Raw genomic sequence first — 19,928 nt, forward strand, 5'->3', positions numbered from 1 at the left:
TTTTTCCATTGTGTACTAGCAAAATTACCATTTAATAGCAAGGCATGGATGATTACTATTATGCAAGTTCAAAATGCTGATAATGCAGTTGTAGAAACATGGCCAACATGTTTACAGTGAACTTTGCTAAACACCAACCCATTAGACCAACCAGCTGCTCTAAGGATGTCCTTAATACAGGTGCCTGCCCAAAAGGTCTTAGAGGCCACAGCAATGGGCCCCAAAATACAACAAATGAACAGCTGCCTAAGACATAACCCACCTCATTCATTTAGTGAGAGGGGGAGAGCACACAGGCTTATGGAGCTATCTATAGGCGCTTTCTATACGAAAACAACAACTAAGAACTGGAGACCCTCTAGACCCTCTAGACAAAGTACAGCAAATGGATTAGAAAAATCATTGAATATTGTATATGTTACCAACCTGCAACCTGTCTTAGTCCGATGCAATATTGTGAAACACACACCTCCAAGCGTGGAAGAACAACCATCCATATCCAACACTCTGATATCCGAGACCGGTGTGAAAGAAATCAAACAGGCATATAAAGCTTTTATGTAAGGAAAGTTATTCATTGGGAGCCCATTCCCCAAAAAAAGTCACAGAACTGACTTCACATCCCACAACACTGAATACCTGGATTAGGGAGGCTTTCCAAATTCTATGCCCTTAATTAGCTTACCTAGCAAGGGATGTTTGCAGTTAAGTTTACCATTCAGCAGATGATGTTGAGTCAAAATGGCAGACATATAAACATTCACACTCCGATATGACGGATCAGAATCCAAATCACCAAGGAAGTTTACGACCTCCACTTCAGAGGCTGAAAAGGGATCTAGATGTCTAGACGGACACCGACTAACCCAAGATTTCCAAGCAGAGACGTAACGATTCTGTGTTCCCAGGCATCCTGTAGAAATTCCTAAGCCAGTGACAAAATTTGCTGGGAAGATTTGAAAGGCCTGAAAACTTCCAAAACAGAAGAGAAAATGTTCCGCCCAGGTAGAGGGAACTAAATCAACTATGAGATAAAAGAAAGAAATATGAGTACCTCAATGCACATCCTAAGGGCAACTGGAATGTAAGCCTGGGCCCATTAGAAGGGTATCACCAGTATAACAGTTACATGTTGTTTTCACACCTGCAGCAGAACTCTTGGTGTTTGAGAAAAGGGTAAAGTCTAATGCAAGGTTCTTCCCCAATTGTGAAGAAAGGCATCTATGACTGAGGTGTCTGAGTCTGGCCTTCAGCGGAAAAACCGAGGCAGTTGGATATTTAAGCTGGGAGCAAAAATGTCGATGTCCATTGGCTTAATATAAAACACTAAGGGGTAGAGTAATCCCAGCCTTTAATGGCGAGCAGGAAGGTCGGACCAACAGTAAATAAATCCAGAAAAATATAATTTTATTAGTTCCAAAGTAATATTAAATGTCCCTAAGGTAAAAAGTCAAAATATGGATAACTACAGTAAAACAATTGTAATCATGAATAGAACTCTAACATAGTGACTGTAACCTAGCAATAATCTAACATACTTCTGAGTAGTAGTATGCATGGTTTTTAAGACATGTACAATTTATGTTCTTTAATGACGTAGTCTTGTCTCAGTGCTGTTAGTATTAGAGCACATATATTGTCTAACCTGTTAGCCTAGGCATGTATCTCAACATGCTTCTGTTCTATTCCATTTAATGGTGAACATTCGTCAGGAGACGACACACTTATAGGTCATTCTTTAGAAAAACACACAATAATGTTGCTCTCTAAAAACAGGTAACCTGTTGGTCTTTGATCGTACAGTCATTAATAGCTGCTTTCACATTACAGGCTGTGATAGAAACGCAAAAACCAAAGAAGCTTTTAGTGCTTGGTCTAATGTCTGAAATTAACATTATATCAGAGCCAATCGCTAAGAGGGATATTACTTCGATTGGTTGGTGGAGGTGAAGGTCTGTTGGTTGTGGTCTTACAAATAGAGCCAGTCCAGGATACACTCTTTGGATACATAAAGGTAGTTTATTAAGGTAGTGTATCGAGACTTCCAGCAAATGTTTGAAAGAAGATACATATTGAGACAACCCTACTGAATGTACCCTTGACGTGATGATAACCTGCAGGAGGAAAAACCTAAAGGAGTATGAAAAGAAGCTAACCAACAAATCGATGATGTCATAAAGAATTGTGCATGACGTCCTGAGATACCAGCTGAAGATAATGTACAGATTCTGAAGAAACTAATGTACAGACGCTGAAACGCAAGGTAGGCTAAGTCACCATAGAAGCTAGCTATGAGTAGTGAATAGAATGCAGGTGAAGCCGCCATTGTATAGAAACTGGACATTGGTATCATGAATTTAGTAGGCCAGAGTCCATGAAGCTGGAATTGAAAACTGTGTCGCAGCAAGAATAATAGGCTGGTGAAGCTGTCAATGCTGCCTGGCCTGGAGTCAAGATTCAAGAAGCAAGGTCAGCTATCTATTCTGAAGAAGAACGAGTATACAGAGGATGGACCTTCTTGCATTGAGGTGAAAGATAGACCACAAAGGATGCCAAACTTCAATTCATTTAGAGCATTTAAAAGCTGAAAATGAAACAAATCATGGTCTCCTGTCACATGAGCATAGGATGGAAATAGAGCTTGAACTTGAACTCCCAGACATGATAGTGAGTACCCTCATTCCCGTGCATTCTCAAAAACAAGGATATTCTGTAAGGCCAGGAACAAAGACAATTTCATGACAGAAGGCATGGACGATGAGAGATGCTGGGCTAATTGGGTGATGCAGTAGTTTCATGTCCTATATCCCTGCACCTGGGTCTGGCTTACGTGCTGATAGATAAACTGAATGTTCCAGACATGGCACAAGCATGCCAACCAATTATATCAGTACATATAACGAAGGACCTTTATAGTATGAAAGCCAATGAGAAACATTGTAGCTAATGTTTCTGAAATTACATGTTTTTGGAGGTAGGCATAGGTTTTCCACCTGATAACGGACAGCCAATAACAATCCTAGCTCCTATAGAAATGTATACTTAGCTGTTTCCCTTAACCAATCGCGATCCTTGATCACTATTGCCATGTAGTATGATGTCATTCTGACGCATTATCTAGTGTATGAACTGTATTTTGTGTAAAGATCGTTGAGAGACTGAGCATACGTCTGTTGATGTTCGTTGTAACCTCCCTGTTTTAGATAACAAATGAAACAGTACTTGCCATCTTTCTGAGTTGGTTCTGTTATTTGGACTCAGAATTACTCTGGTGTGATCCCATCCATTCCACATGCATGTTCCTAAGGGCCATAAGCCCAATTCCCTTTTTGCTCCATCAAGAATGGACTTGAGAGAGTTCAGGGCAGAGAGGTATAGTTGCAGAGCCTCCATTTGCACAGCCAACACATGTCTGTGCGGAGAGAACATACGAATGGGGTGACCCATGGCTCAGGATGCTGCGACTTGGAGGTGAAAGTAAGCAGTGTGATGTGAGAGGAGAATGAGTCATATAGTAGGGATTGGAAGCTGGAGAAGTCAGTGTTGGCGGAAGGGGCATTGGGTGTGAAGGAGAAGAGAGAGAACTGTAGGTCGGAGAGAATGGGGGAATGGCAGAAGGTTTACATTTCCTTTTAGTAATCGGGGAAGTAAGTGGTGAGGAAAGGTCAGAGGGTAGAAAGGAGATGGTGGTGCAAACAATTGAGTGATCAGATATGGATGGTGTGACAGAAGTATTAGTGGCTGAGAGAGAGGTGGAGATGAATAAGGTATCCAAAAAGTTGCCCCTTGTGTGGGTAGGTAGGTTATGGATAGAGTGGAGAGACCGTGTGCACTAAGAAAAGACTGAAGTTCAGATTTCTGAGAAGTGGTTGGAGAGGGAAGGTGAAAGTCACCTAAGCGAATGAGGTGATATTTATCTATTGTACTGTGATCTCTATCCACAAGGGGGTGTGATCTGAAAGTTTGTATCTTGGTACGTTGAGTCCATGCGTTTGGGCAGATCTCAGCGGGCGTGTAGAAGAGTGATGAACAAAGCGGTTTACCAAATAAGTGGGAGCCTGATTGTTCACACTTTTATGTGTGAGGGCGAGCATTTTAAGTGATAATTCTTTGGGTGACCGATAACCAATGAAGGCTTCGTCTAGTGTCCGAGATGTGTGAAGATCTAGGAAATTTCATGGCAGCCCTAAAGGCATTGTTTTGAGTAACCTGGAGTTTGTTTAGGTTGCGATGACTAGTCCCTAGGTACAGTGCATTACAGTAATCTAGTTTAGACATAACCAATGTCCTGGCGACAATAATGCTTTTAGGAGTGGTAAGGAAAAGGTGGCAGGCTGAGATCAGTTTGCAGGTGTATGCGGAGGCTGCAATTACAGCATTAGTTTGTCTGTTGAGTGAAAGTGTGGAAACGAGGTAGATTCCGAGGGTTTTGGTATTATTAGAGACCTGGATAGTGTTACCATCAATGTTGAATGCTTTGAAGGCCGGTCCAATTTGTTAATCTGGTTCTGTGAGCCGAGGATGAGGAGCTCTGTCTTGTCATCATTGAGACAGAGCTCGTGTTGGTCTTGATAGACCTCATTCAGAGCCTTAGTGTCTATAGTGTGGTCCCCCATAATAGGAATAAGTATCTGGCTGTCATCAGCATAGTTGGTGTATGTGGCACCCAGATAGTCAAGTATGTCAAATAGAGGTTTGGTGAACACATTATAGAGTGTGGGAGAAACAGAAGATCCTTGGGGGACCCCACATGGGACTGGTGATGGTTCGGCCGAGGCAGAGGGGGAGAAGACCCTCATGGACCTATTGTTCAAGAACGATCTGATCCAGGTAGTGGCTTTGTCCGAGAAATGAGCAGCAGTTTTGAGGTGTTGACTGAGGATATGGTGGTTGACCAAGTCAAATGCTGCTGATAAATCAAGGAGAAGTAGTAGGGCTAATTTGCCATCTATGTTGGGTTGCCATGCTATATTCAGATCCCCTCCCAGAACTATCTCTCCTTTAGCAAATTCTTAGAGTTTCCCCAGGGTGTCCCTCATGAAACCGTCCTATCCCGTGTTTGGTGCATAAATAGATGCTAGTGTCTGTTGGTGTCCTTCGAGTGTCACATCTGCAAAGATATATATTCCCTCTTTGTCTGTTCTAGTGTCATGTACCTGTATCTTCAGGGTGTTGTGAAAAGCCGTGAGGACCCTCGTTTTTTTTTCATCACGTTAGATTGTATGGCTTGCCTGTATCCCTTTAGGTATAGTTTTGCCTTATCTTTCAACCTGATATGAATTTCTTGTAGCATTATAATATCGTACCCATCTCTTCAGAGACATTATTCCACCTTTTTCCTTTTTACCAGGGTGTTCAGACCCCAAAAAAAGAATTGTCAGCCCTCCCATCTCTGGTCCCCCATATTAGAGTTGCTTCTTGGTATCCTGTCACTATACCCATTCCTCTCTCCTGGCTCTCCCCCCTTGTCCAACTCTTTGCCCTCCCACTTACCCCCGTTACTTGTAAACTCTTCAACTCCCCAAAAACTGTCCAAAGGAAGACCCATGTACCTAAGGTTGCGTGGGCAAAATGCCCTACACTCCTAGCCCTCTGCATACTCAGGATTAACTGCGCGGGGAATCCTAAACCCCACATTCATCCCTGTGTTCTCACCCGGATTCTGGTGGATGTCCCCTGCCGGGCCGTGGATGCTGGCTGGTTATTGGAACAGTTGTCACTTCCGCCCCTTTGGTGCATTGTTTCTCATCTCCCGTTGGGAAAGTAGTATCCCTATCCACTGCGGGGCTGGCCGCCATTTCGTTTCCATCATTACTTGTGTCAATTGTGTGTCTTTTTGGGGCATATCGTCTTCCATTCCCACCGTCTTCTTCGCGGTCCTTCCCTTGTTGTGAGCTTCTCTGACTCTTTCTTCTTCTTGAGGAGTTTCAAGTTTTATAATAGGGATAGGAAAGGTGGAAGTTGTAGCGTGATTGGAGAAACGTAGGAAGAGGTGAGTAGGAGGAGCAGCAGGAGGAGCAGGAGGGTATACCTTATAGGTGAGTAGCAAAGTGTGAAGAGACAGTACAGTCATTAGGAAGCTGGCCTACTCGCTGGTGTATGCAAATAGTTGTTTTAATGGAGTGTTGGAGTTAGATTTGAATGTTTTTTGTGAGCTGTATGCAAGGTATTTTTGTGGCAACCTGTGGCAAACAGTGGCTAACAGGGAACACAGAACGAAATCGAGAAGGATAAAGTAGCAACACTTAGCTCTGTCTTCCTTTTGCTCTTGACACCTGGGCAAATGGACGCCCAAAGGACAATGCTTATATACCCAAGTAACCCAGAAGTAGCATTGTCAGAGGTGACAGGGGCAGTCGTTAGATCAATCCTGGATGCTTCTTTGGGGTCTGCTGACCTCTGCAGGCAGCCTAAGATGGAAAGAGGGCTTCTGGTGGTTTTGGGGTGAGCTGTGTGTTGCTCCCTGTCTGGTCGAACAGAACACGCAGCCCAGTTCCCTGGAAGTGCGGGAAAGTCAGGTATGGCAGCGTGCCAAAAGAAAAGAACAGCGGAGAGCCATCAGAAGATACAGAGAAGCTCGGGACTGAGGATAACAACTGGGAGCCCACACAGAAGGTACGGGGGCTGCCCAGGACCTCGTGGGGGCACAAGAAAGCTGTCTAAAATGGTCTGGAACCCAAGAGAGAATCATACGGTGGTCTGGGACCAAACAAAAGTAGCCAGGCAATAGGGGTCTGGCACTCCAACAGGCGAAACTGCACCAAAAGTGTCTGGGACCAGATAAAGAATCACAAAGGGGTCTGGGACCCGAACGGAAGTAAGCAAGTGAAAGGTGTTTGGGACCCATACATAAGAGTAAGTGAAAGCTGTGAAAGGATCTGAGACCCAAGACTTTCCTTAGCAGGAGGGTGCACCAGGGAAATCTATTGAACTGCTAAGACAGGCCTCAGAAAGGCCAGGGGAATGAAGACATGCCCCCACCTTTTATTGAACCATCAAGAAAGACCTGAGAAAGGTCAGGGGAAGGGAGACATTTCCCCACCTTTGTGTTTACAAACATTGTGATAAAGGCCAGCAGAAAGGAGTCATTCTCTTAGCATTTTCAGAAAACTGAGAAAGGCCTGAGGGAAGGGAGTAATCCTCTTGGCATCAAGGTTTTGCCTAGGAACTTTTCTTTATTTTGTGAACTGAGACTTTTCAATTTGGAACGTTTTGTGATGCCCTTTTGAAGAGCACTACAACCTGGAGAAGGGAGTCATTCCCTCATAAGATAGTCCCTCTACGCTACTGGCATGGCAGTCCACTTTGAGGGAAAAGAAAGACGTTTTTCCACATTAAAGTGATTCACCGACATTTGATCTTTAGTTAAGGGTATAAGGGAAGGAAATAGGGTTGAACACAGGATGGTGGACTTTTGGTTTCGGACATTCTGACATATCGTTGGTATTAAGTTGAGTTAGGGAAACCCCTCTTAGAGTTAGTGACAGTTAGGATTTTTTCCTCCTTTAATTTTCAGAATAAAAGTCTTTAGCAACAACCATGCCACCTGTGTGCCAGTCTCCTCCTTCCTCGCCCTTACAATAGCCACGGCATGGGCCTCTGCAGTGCTCCTTTCATGCATCTAGGTCCTCTGCAAACTAGACCCACATCATGTTGCACTCCCAGACTTCCACAGTCTCAATATGTGCCCTGGAAGTGCCTGCTCCCTCACATACAGTAGACACAGCATGGGCCTCTGCAGTGCTTTCTTCATGCATCAATGTTCTCTGCAAACTAGCCCCACATCACGTTGCGCTCCCAGACTTCCATAGTATCAATGTGTGCCCTGGTAGTGCCTGCTCCCTCGCATAGAATAGACACAGCATGGCCATCTGCAGTGCTCCCTTCATGATCAGTGTTCTCTGCAAACTAGCCCCACATCATGTTGCACTCCCGGACTTCCACATAGTCTCAATATGTGCCTTGGTAGTGCCTGCTCCCTCACATACAGTAGACACAGCATGGGCCTCTGCAGTGCTCCCTTTATGCATCAATGTTCTCTGCAAACTAGCCCCACATCACGTTGCGCTCCCAGACTTCCATAGTCTCAATATGTGCCCTGGTAGTGCCTGCTCCCTCGCATAGAATAGACACAGCATGGCCATCTGCAGTGCTCCCTTCATGATCAGTGTTCTCTGCAAACTAGCCCTACATCACGTTGCTCTCCCAGACTTGCATAGTCTCAATATGTGCCTTGGTAGTGCCTGCTCCCTCACATACAGTAGACACAGCATGGGCCTCTGCAGTGCTCCCTTCATGCATCAATGTTCTCTGCAAACTAGCCCCACATCACGTTGCGCTCCCAGACTTCCATAGTCTCAATATGTGCCCTGGTAGTGCCTGCTCCCACGCATAGAATAGACACAGCATGGCCATCTGCAGTGCTCCCTTCATGATCAGTGTTCTCTGCAAACTAGCCCCACATCACGTTGCGCTCCCAGACTTCCATAGTCTCAATATGTGCCTTGGTAGTGCCTGCTCCCTCGCATAGAATAGACACAGCATGGCCATCTGCAGTGCTCCCTTCATGCATCAATGTCCTCTGCAAACTAGCCCCACATCACGTTGCGCTCCCAGACTTCCATAGTCTCAATATGTGCCTTGGTAGTGCCTGCTCCCTCACATGGAATAGCCACAGCATGGGCCTCTGCAGTGATCCCTTCATGCATCAATGTCCTCTGCAAACTAGCCCCACATCATGTTGTGCTTCCAGATTTCCACGTAGTAGTCACAATATCGGCTTTGGTAGTGCCTGCCCTGTCAAATAAAACAGCCACACAGCATGGGCCTCTGGACTGCTCCCTTCACTCTTTCAGCTCCTCCGCAAACCCACACCCCATTATTATATTGAACAACTTGTGCTCCCAGTTTGCTCAGTTATATCATTGAGTTAGCCAGTCTAGTGTGCACATTTGTACAAGAGTTGCAGATTCTTGTCTGCCTTTTCCTATTTAAGGCAATAGAGCACACATGGACACTTGAAGAATGTTCACAAAAAAGCTATCAAAAAAGCTATCTTGCCTCTTAAATCATTGCCCGTGACTCTGCTGAAGGCAGTGAGGCCCAGGCTCAAGCTTAATAAGTTTGTTTATTGTCTGCCAGACTGCAGAGAACTGATGATGGTGGATGTTTTGAGGGGTCAAGAGTGCATCACGGTCATCAAAGTGCCTGTGGGGATCCTGTAGGAGAGCTGCAGACCCTCTATGACTGAATGTCAAGAAGAGAAGGTGATGAAAGTAGAGGCATGGGTGGGAGTCAGTAGGAAACACGCATGCACACTTAGAGGCAGACACAGAGGTCATGCAATGCAAACATCGGAAGCGCAGGTGCTCAGCCCCGCTATAAAATATGTGCCAAGGCTGGACACTGGCAAACACCGCCACAAATTAAGCACTGCACCTTGATGCAAATCTTGGCTTTGGTAGCAAAACCAGAAAATTACATGAGAGGACACAAATGTATTTCCCAGATCCGGGAAAACAGTTTTTGCCAGATCCCAGACCTGGGAAAATCCGGCCCAATGACCAGCGCTAGGGGATCTCATGCAAAACTCTCAAGTTTCCCCGTGCCGCGCATGAGAAAGTCATCCAATACTGTTTTTTTCTTGGAATCCTGGGACTTGAAGTTTTTCTAAAATTACATGTGAAAGAGAAATCTACAAGTCCCGGAAGTCAAGGGGAAAAACAGGACTGGGTGACATTCTCACGCACGGCATGGGGAATCCTGAAAGCTGTGCTTGTGGTCTGATCTCATTGGCACTGTGACACATCTTCAATTTCTCCAGGACATCACTCAGTATGATCCAAAAACATGAGGAATTCAGGGGGTTTCCTTGAGTTAGTCAGCATCTGTGAGAGGTAGTTTGTGTACCCCAGCTTGGCAGGACACTTCTTACACAGACAGATGCAATGCATTCATGCATAGGTGACGTCATACATCACCACGTGCGGAAATAGCGAGACCTGACCCCGTGCGGGTAACTGAGTTCTCATTTGGAGAAAAAACAGTGTTCGAAGTGTACGAAAAGAAGCACTGGAACTATGTTCCCTACTGGCCTGCACCCACTCCCCACAAACTTCATCACCACGCCCCTTTCCATGCATAATACAAATCCCCAAACACTTGCACCTGCTGTTTAAGGGAATGTTCAGTTCAGTGCACTGAAGTGCAAGTTTCAACTGCTTCCCACAATTTTATTTTGAAACGAAACCATTCCAGAGACGTTTCTTTTTACAATAAAAGCATGGGACCCGTAAGGCCTAATTAAAAAAACTAGTAGAGCACCGCTCCCAACTGCTCGCGCCCTCTTCAACCACTGAGCAAAACCAGCAATCGGTCTCTGTCTCGCACTGTGTAGCTCTGCAACAACAGAACAGAATCCATGCACATAAAAGAAAAAGAACACGAACGTTTAGAAGCTACATGGTAAAACAGTCACTAACATGGCAGCTCCTACGCCTCTTCCAGTCCTGATCCTTTTATAGTTCACTGTTCGGGCACCCACTCACTTCTCGCTTCCCCTTAACATTCACTAGCATGGCAGCCCCTTCCTAGTCCCCATCTAATTAACATTCACAGCTACTCTTTCCCACCCAGCTATGACTTATTTATTATTTACTGTCCCAGCAGTCCCCGATTCCTCCTTGCCTTCGCTTATTAACGTTTATAGTTCTGTCAGCTGAGCCTGTGTTACAGCACAGCAATTCTAGGTTACTGCCAAAGGCACCAACGGCAGGGGTTACAAGGCCAACAAATAGCATAGAAACATAAAATCTAGTTATTTATTGATTGCATTTTGTATATATTGCAGAGTCATTTCAACTAGAAACACATAGATAAGAAAACATTAAAAACATTGGAGCAGTCCCAGATGCTGGTGCCATATATAAGGTACTTAGCAATGTTTCTCCCAGCTGCACATGCTAAACCGCATATTATCTTACTTAAAATTCATCCAGAGGGCCAGGGTCATAATTTCTCTAATTCTATCCAAACCAGACTATGCTAACAGCCTCGACCTTGAACTCCCACATTACCTAGTAAGGAAGATTGATTCTCAGAAAGAAGCTATTTGAACATATCTCGCCAGCTTTACGTATTCTCCACTGGAAACCCATTAAAAAAAGAGGGTTAATTTCAAAACCTTGTGAATCGCCCATTGTTCATACCATGGAAGGAGCCTTTCCTTCTTCAGAAGTAAGTTTCAACATTGCACTCCCTCCGGAACGGTTGGGTCCAGCAATGCTGCACTAATATTAGTCCCCAACCTCAACAAGAAATGTTCAGTTTTGCCCATGCAAATGTTGAACTCCCTACCCAAACCTCTTTGCCTGGAAGTGAACCACCTGACTTTCAGGAAACAGCTCAAGACTTGGCTTTTCAACCAACCACTTTGAATGAAATTAAAAATAATAGCAACCGGCTAAAAACTGTGCAGCAGAAACCTGGGCTAATATATGTCAAGCAATTTTAAAAACTCTAGGCACTACCATCTCTGGGAAATCTATTTAATTAATGGATCCTCTGCTGCGTGACACTGGACCCCACCTTAATCTCAGGTAAATCTACAACCAAACCATGAGCCGACACCGCCCTCACTGTCCCTGCCCTTCATCTCCACCCCGGCCATCCCTAAAATAACTCATCACTACTAAAGTCTTCCATCCTCACACCTCTGAAATTCCTTCAGATGACCTCCAGGTCTAGTGTGCTCAAAAGATTCAGACCTTACCCATTTTCTATCAACAACCATGCTGTCAACATAGAGATTTTCATATTGGCACACAGATAACGGGTGCTTCCAAACTGCATCCATCAACATCAAAGGTATCTGCACCTGCCTTCCTGCTATCTGACTAACGCACCCCACCCACCTTTCTCACATTACACTATACATGAACATGGATCGGACGTTAGGCTATTTTAGGAAATCCTGACAATGCAAACAAACAGGGTCAGAGAGAGGAATGTGCAGGGTGGGAAATAAATATATATATATATCAAGTGTGACCCAATAGTTAGGCCTAAATTGGTTTCCCGACAGGAAGAACACTTTTTCAGATGCTTATAACTTTGGCGCATTTTGACGAATCTTTACAAAACATTCTAAATATAACATATAGCACCTCGGAATTTTTTGGAAAACTTTAAGGCTAAGTTACAAGGGGGTAATCATAGACCTGCTTTTAATACCCAATTAAATTACACTGGCCCTCATTACGACCCTGGCGGAAATCGCGGTGCAAAATGCACCATGGAGCACGGCGGAAAGCTGCCGATAGCGCCATGGGGGTTGGCGGATTTTCCGCCCCATTCCGACCTTGGCGGGGCGGTAAATCCCCATCCCCCATTTTACCCTTCCCCATTCCCATTTTTGCCCCATACGGTATAATGGGAGTGGGGAAGGCGTTAATTACGCCACCGTAAAATACGGTGGCGTAATTAACGACAAGGTCCCGTAGCGCCATGGATTTCTCCGCCCGGAAAAACCAGGCGGAAAACGCTCCATGGCGCTACGGAAACTCGTAGTAGGGCGGACGGGTCCGCCGCGAATAACGCTGGCGTAAACCCACTCCGCCAGGGTCGTAATGAGGCCCACTGTGTTTTGTTATGCTAGGCTATGTCACGTTTTTAAGATGTATGAACTCGTCATGTTTCTTTTCTGCTGGGACCTATGTGCTTTGTTCCAAGAGTCAAATGCATGTTCATTCTGATCTGTATGAATTTTGATTGTTTTTCACTTGCATTTTATGTATTTATTCACCGCTTCTTTTCGTATTTGTTTAGGACATGATTCCAGTTTCCATTGATACAAGTTGCTTAGATCATGTTAAGTCAGGTTATAGTATGTGATGTTTCATTATGCCATTTTGCTTTACTCTCTAGCTGCCAATAGGTGGCCGGTAGCATTCCCCTAAAAAAGCAAATAAAAAACAAACACAAGAACAGAAAGTAGACCTTAAAATGTAATCTGGAAACTGGACTCCACACCCCTGTTTTGACCTCAAATTTGCACGCTGCCCTCCATTACCAGGACATGGTGACTGCAGCTCAAATCGAAAAGGACATACAAAGGCTGGATTGTGCACATTAACTCCCATAAGCGTTCACCCTAAGAGGGTTCCTGTCTCTCACTCCGCTATAACCATTCCCATAAAGGTCCCGGCAGGCTTCAGAAACCTTCAGGAAGCCAACTCCGGGTCCTTCACTCCCAAGGCAGCCATGGTTGAAAATCCACCCTCATTTAAAAGTGCTCCTATTTCCTTCTGGTTTTCTTTAGCTTAGACTCGGGTTGTTTCCAGGTACTTGTGGTCTGGGTGAGTAAGTAGAATGGCTTTGCTCTCAGTGGTTTATTGGGCATTGTTTTTTTCTTTCCAGCAACACAGTGGCATTCAGGTACTGGGGAAGGTGTAAAGATCAGACCACTTCTGGGAGAAAAACAGTGTCCTAAACGGATCTACATGATTTTACCGCAACGCAGGATTTCGAATTCGAAAATGCCGAATTCAAAATGCGAACTGTGGTGATATGACGCATGATTTTAGGTGCATGACCTAATCCAAATCCCCCACCCGCCCACTACTTATCTGTTGGTGGCACACCTGGTTGTCTGCCGCCGACTCCCCCATCTCCCTGCGACACTGGGTCCCTTCTCTTACGTGGATGGGAACCGGCGATGCAGTGTCCTCTTTCTTTTGGGTGCAACTTTATTGTACAGGAAGCGGGGCATACTCCCGCAACTCCCAGTACCAGTGTAACAAACAAGGGGGCAGGGGACACCCCCACAACTCCCACTCCCCTTGTTCGATTCAATGGCACCGTATGGTAGATTTGATCGAAATGTTCATACAGCTGAAATTCGATCAAATCTACGAAATGTTTTTTTTAAATTTGAGATTTTGGGGCAATACTGTCCTTAACACTGTGCAGAAGAGCACAAGTCTAGGTTGATTGAAGCTTGCTGTTGTTGGGATCTTGTCTTTGTTGTTAGCATAATGTAAAGGGGACACAGAAGGATAATTTTGCTCATTTTAAGGGGTTTGCGAACATGGAAATTTCACTTTTCTGGCATCCCACCCCTTCTCTTAGTAAAACAATATCCTGAAATTCAAGCTGCACAGATCACCATTTCTCTTGCCCGTGCGTCTGTTTTACTTCTGTTTCAGGTTTGCTGGCTTGTGACCTGACAGCTTCCCTCCCTGCTCTTCAGCCCTGTGAGGTGGCCTTACTGTGGCATAATCCCTGCATAGAGTGTGTCATAGATAGTAGCATAATGTGGAATAAGGGTGGCAGTCTGTCACTGCATACTGAAGGACAGACATCTGGTTCTTTTTTTTTTTTACCATGTCTGGTCACACGTCCACATCCACCTTTCACATAGTCTTTTGAAAACCCTGCATAGAGTAGCACAGGCTATATTTTCTCATTAAAGGCTGCTAATTATTGCTATAGTTTGATAGTCTACTTCAAAGTAAGTCACCCACTGTCTCAATGTGAACTAAAATAAAGTATTGCACCACATGACATGGAACAAACTCTTAATAATATCCTATTTGACATCAAGGTGCCAGGCCTTTTTAATTTTACCACTCCATTATCTTACCTTCTGTTACCAACCACATTCATCTTCCCACACAGTATGTTCTTGACTGCACCACTCTTAGCTCAGACTTGGCAGTCACAGAATTATCATTCTGCAATTTGACTTGGGGTACACAGTATAGAGTCGACCCAGGTAAATAAGCCACCAACCTTCTAGGATTGCCCAAGGACACTCTGGAGCTACTTACACATCCAACACTTACTTACTATTCCCCAAATCTGTCTTCGCAAAGCAACCCAGTTATCACACCACTTTAGAACATATCCAGCCTTCTCCTTTTTGCAGAACCATGGTCCACGCAACAGGACAGACGAGCGCCATGCTGTCATAGAACATTCTTCATCCACTGCTTTTCTTTCATCCTGTGTTCATAGCCTCTATTTCCCACTTTCCCATCCTCCTATCTTCCCCTCGCTCATTTTCTTTCTTGCAGCAAATTAAGGTCTGGGTAGCACTGTCGGGGGAACAACACGCTACTCCACAGATCAGTCAAGGATCTCTGATACTACTGTGCTGGTGACCTGGCACAGTTTGAAAACATACTAGCATAACATACCATTTTTGGTCTCACCTACAACCCACACCACTGGACAGATGTGTGCCAAACCTTCACAAAGATATTTCTTTCTGGTCAGATTTGCAATCATTTTATGATTTGGCACACATCCTTCCTGCAGTGAAATGCATTAGGGATATTTGAGTTTGCTTGGACTATTCTTGGCAGCACACAGCCTATTTTCAGAGAGTTCCTCGGATTGCATGTATCTGCAAGTCCGGCCTGTGTCTGTGGATACAGGAGTGCAACCTGATTGGATAGCCTGGTTGGTGGGGAGGAGTGCAACATTTTTTGGAAGGAAAGCCACCATGCACTGCTCATGGCACCACCAAAACAAAGTACATGCACTTTGTACAGGACTCCAGCAGGGGTAGACCGGCATATAGCGAACTCTGGAGATTTCCCAGTAGGTCTCTGCGCCCTGGGCTTCTTTTGTGTAGTATTTCCAATTTTACCCATATGAAAATGGTTGTGCTTGCTGAAAATGTGTAATATGGGGCCACTTTTTTTTAAATTATTTCCAATCCACCCCTGGGCTCCAGCACCGAGAAGAGTGAAGGTCAAAAAACGATTTAACTAAACTGGCTAGGGTCGGTTACTTCAGATTTGATGTAAGGGACAATATAAGAAGAAAGAGAATTATAAAAATGAATTTAAAAACCCGATTTCCCAGGGCAAGCATCACTGTGAGAGGCATCATGCGGAGTGCACGGCCTTGGCGAAGTGATGGTTGCATAACTGGTGAATGTATTGTTTGTTTCGGAAACGGGCCAAAATGTCGCCCTCACAATTGCGTAGCCGAAATGCCCGACTTTCTTTTTTAAACATCACCTTTACACCGAATATATATGTGGGGGGGTTGTGGGATATTATAGTAATATGGGGGGTGGGGCTGCAGGGGATCTCCCACGCATATCTATGTGGTGTAAAGGGGGTTTAGTTACAAAATAAAAACATTTAAAAAGTCGGCATTTTCGGCCATCGCAAATATGTCTGGTCACAGTGATCCCATAGATCCGTTTGTTTATTGCACTGCAACCATATCATCCCTATTGGTTGCATTGACTTTACATGCTTTTGTAAGGTAAACGCAACCATAAAGTTCCCACAAGCAATGTTGTTTCACTGAAATATATGCATGTATATGGGCGGTTTGCCTCCTTAGTGAGTAAACTACTTCCATGTTATGGCAGTGGTGCAAAAGTGCCCCCCTTCAGAGGCAAACTTTTATATCTCAAGTTATGGGTTTTATAGGCAGGAAAAAGGTTCTGTGCAGGCCACAAGTTTATGTACACATGCAAACATCAAAGGATGCATTCTCCTTTGTGTTTTTAAAGAGAGTGCTCCTTCCCCCTTGGAAAGGGAGATGGGGTCCCACATAGGAGTGACAACCGCACATCTCAAGTATATTGTAATTGGCTCGATCTATACCTGCATTCAAGGATACAAAAACTGAATATAAATAATACACTTTTCAAAGCAACCTATTTAATGTCCTTGATGACTGTTTGTTTAACACCTACAATAGATATTCATTCTGATAAAACTGCAGCTTTATTCTCATCATGCATAGCAGCCGACTTCCTATCAAAGGTGCTATCACCCAGGCCCCTTTGGCGTGAGTCTTTAAGGTACTCAAGTTTTACCTGGTTCTGTGGTCCAGTTGACTAATGCATAAACTGCTGGTATCTTTGCTTGACTTCCTGATCACATGTTTGAAACCTGGCACGCATGCCATCATCATTCATATATTGATACAAATTATTACCATTGCGTTGGGTAACAATATCTGATATCTGTCTATAGTGCCATGGTATGATATGATATCATATCATATGATTTGGTATTTATAACGCGCCACTGCACAAGTGTTTCTAGGTGCTACAAGATAAGGAAGGGGGGACAGAGGAAAGGCAGGCCAAATGATCCTACTAGGCCTTGTGGGTCATTCCAAGTATGGCGGTCCAGAAATAAGGAAGCAACGTACCTGCACCCTTTACGGACGGCCGTACTACAACTGTGCCTGCCGGCACCCCTGCCCGTGGCTGGCCTGACCTGCAGAGTGCATCTGCCCCGGTAGGCACAGTTGTCATGGAAGCACTGGCACCGTTAATAATGGTGCCGATGCTTCGCAGTTCCCATTCCCATGGAGTCCTACGGGGCTCCATGGGATTGGGGACTAACATTTTCTGCCGCCTGATATCCCGGGCCGCCAGGACATGTAATGTCCCAGTGGTACCGGGATCTCAGGCGGCGTAAAGGGTGTTACAGTTCGGTGGCAACCTGCCAAGTAGCACCAGCGGGTTATCGTCAGACTTGTAATGACCCGCCTTGTGTCATTCGTATCGTGCAAGTGCAACAACAAAAGTGCAGGGGGAAAGGGAGAGGGGGAAGTGCAGGGGAGAGGAAAGAGTACATTGCAGTCAGGGCACCAAGGCTCTCCGTAAGTGCAGCCAGTGCAGCGCGGCTCTGGGTAAGTGCATGGATGCCAGGGGGCAGTAGGAGTTACAGTTACAGCCCCAAAGTGCGCATTAGGCCCACAGGCAATGTAGGAAGACTGGTCATGGAGGTGCCTAGTACCCTGTGAGACTCTGACGGTACCCAGCAGCCAGTCATTGTAGGCAGACAGGATAGCAGGTTAGCAAGGAAGAGGGAGAGAGAAGGCAGAGGAGAAAATGAAGGTCTTTAGCAGCTTCGGGAACCTCAGGTGGTTCAGCTCAGTTTTGAGAGGGGCAGGGAGGCCTTTCCAGAGGGAGGCACCTGCAGAGGACAGAGATCTGCCCCCCCCCCCCACTCTCAGCTTGGAGAAACATCTGACCCTCAGAGTGTTTGAGGTAGCAGAGCAAAGGGCTCTAGAAGGAAGGTATTTAGTCAGAGAGAGTTGGATATAGTACAGGCCTTGGCCCCAGAAAGCATTGTGGATGCTGCAAAGGGTTTTTAACTTGATCCTTGCAGCCACCAGGAGCCAGTGCAGGGATTTCAGGGCTGGGGAGATGCAGTCCCTGGGCTTCAGGCCAAGGATATGTCTTGCAGTCCTGTTCTGGATTAGTTGAAGGGGGGCGAAGAGTAGAGGTTAGTGTTACGCTCACCTGGTCTCTGCAGGGACGTTGGGGCACAGTTGGAGCCCTCCCTGGATCTGGCTCCCTCTGGTCACTTCTCTTCCCCAACTGCTGCCTTGCCGGGGATCCTGAAGGCTGGGCTTGTTCCTGTGATAAGGTGAGAGGCAGTATGGATAGCGTGGTGGAGTCGCAGTTCCCCTCTGCCCTTTCATGCCAAAATGTAGTGCGTAGAAGTTTACCCATGCAGGCTCACCTGTTTGTATGTAAAGATGAGCTCTCCGTCCTGCTATCTTCAGCAGGGGCGCTGCAGATGGACCTAGTTGCGTCACTGGTCAAAGTTGTGGAGGTCCAGACCGGCTGCGACCATTCCGTCTTGGCAGCAAGTTATTATAATGATGGTTGTTGTCTGAATTCTTGTAACAATACTGTCTCTAGTTAGATTGTTTGTGATGGTATGTTGTTCTCTCTCCTCTGCAGATGATGAAGATGACCCAGTAGCGTGTGATGGAGAGAAGAGTCTGCTCGGGATGGTTTGACCACTGGTAAGTAGGTAGTTTTTAGGAACTGCAGCAAATTCTTGAGTAGTGCTGCCTTAGCGAGTTGAAGTCTGTGTGACCGCTCACCTTGAATCTTTTATTCCCTTGTAGGCGCGGCAGAGCAGCGATGGCTGGCGAGGGGTGCCCGACTCCTTCAGGTTGCCTGAGATAAAGATCCGCGTGGAGGCTGCGCCCGACGAAGGCCCCGTGTTGGAGAAATTCGGAGCAGGTAAGGATGATGGGCGGTACCTGCGGAGGATTCCGAAATCAGGTAAGGTGTATGCGGCTGCAGCGGAGTCGGGAGCAGATGGCAGTGCTTCCAACGATGATGTGGCCCCAGGTAAGACATGCGCAGTGACTGTGGAATGAGTTGTAGATGGCGATGCTTCTAGCGATGGTGCGACTTCAGGTAAGGCGTGCACAGCGACTGCAGAGTGGAAGCAGATGGCAGTCTTTCCGGCGATGGTGTGGCAGAATTCAGGGTAAGATGGTTGAGGAATTTGGAGACTGGAGATGCACATGTTGAACCAGGTAGGTGTTGGAGGGTTCCGGAGACTGAAGACGCACATGCTTAATCAGGTAAGAGTCCTCTGAATGACAGTAAGCGTTACGTTGCTCATAGCAAAGTAATGCGAAGCGCCAGTATGCGGGTGGGGCCGGCTTATATAACCTGGCCCCAGCCACTCCCCTTAGGCCCCGCCTTGTGGCCCTACCTAGCTCCTCCCTCTGTCTTCTGCACATGCATTCCCTGTGATAACAGGGCCACGCCCGGCCTTGCTGCTCGTGCCTTTGGTGTTCTGCACACTTTGAAATGAACTTGGTGCCATAGGCGCCAAGACTGGGTCCATTGGGAAGTACTGCCCAGTGGCCATGACAGCACTCCCCCTCAAGGCCCCTCTCATGGTGGATCTTCTCTCTGGTCCCAGTTTGGTGGGGTTGTTCCGATGGAATTGTCTGATGAGTCGTGGGGCATGGACAAATTCAGCGGGTTCCCAAGTACGATCCTAAGGGCCGTAACCCTCCCAATCAATGAGATAGTACAGTTTTGAACGTACTCTCTTGGAGTCCAGGATGTCCTTTACTTCATATTCAAGTTCGCCGGCGATGATCTCTGGTTCCGGCGGTGTTTGAATTCA

The sequence above is a fragment of the Ambystoma mexicanum genome, chromosome 11 (genome assembly GCF_040938575.1).
Source record: "Ambystoma mexicanum isolate Mex_15411 chromosome 11, UKY_AmexF1_1, whole genome shotgun sequence".
In the NCBI taxonomy this organism is placed as follows: domain Eukaryota; kingdom Metazoa; phylum Chordata; class Amphibia; order Caudata; family Ambystomatidae; genus Ambystoma; species Ambystoma mexicanum.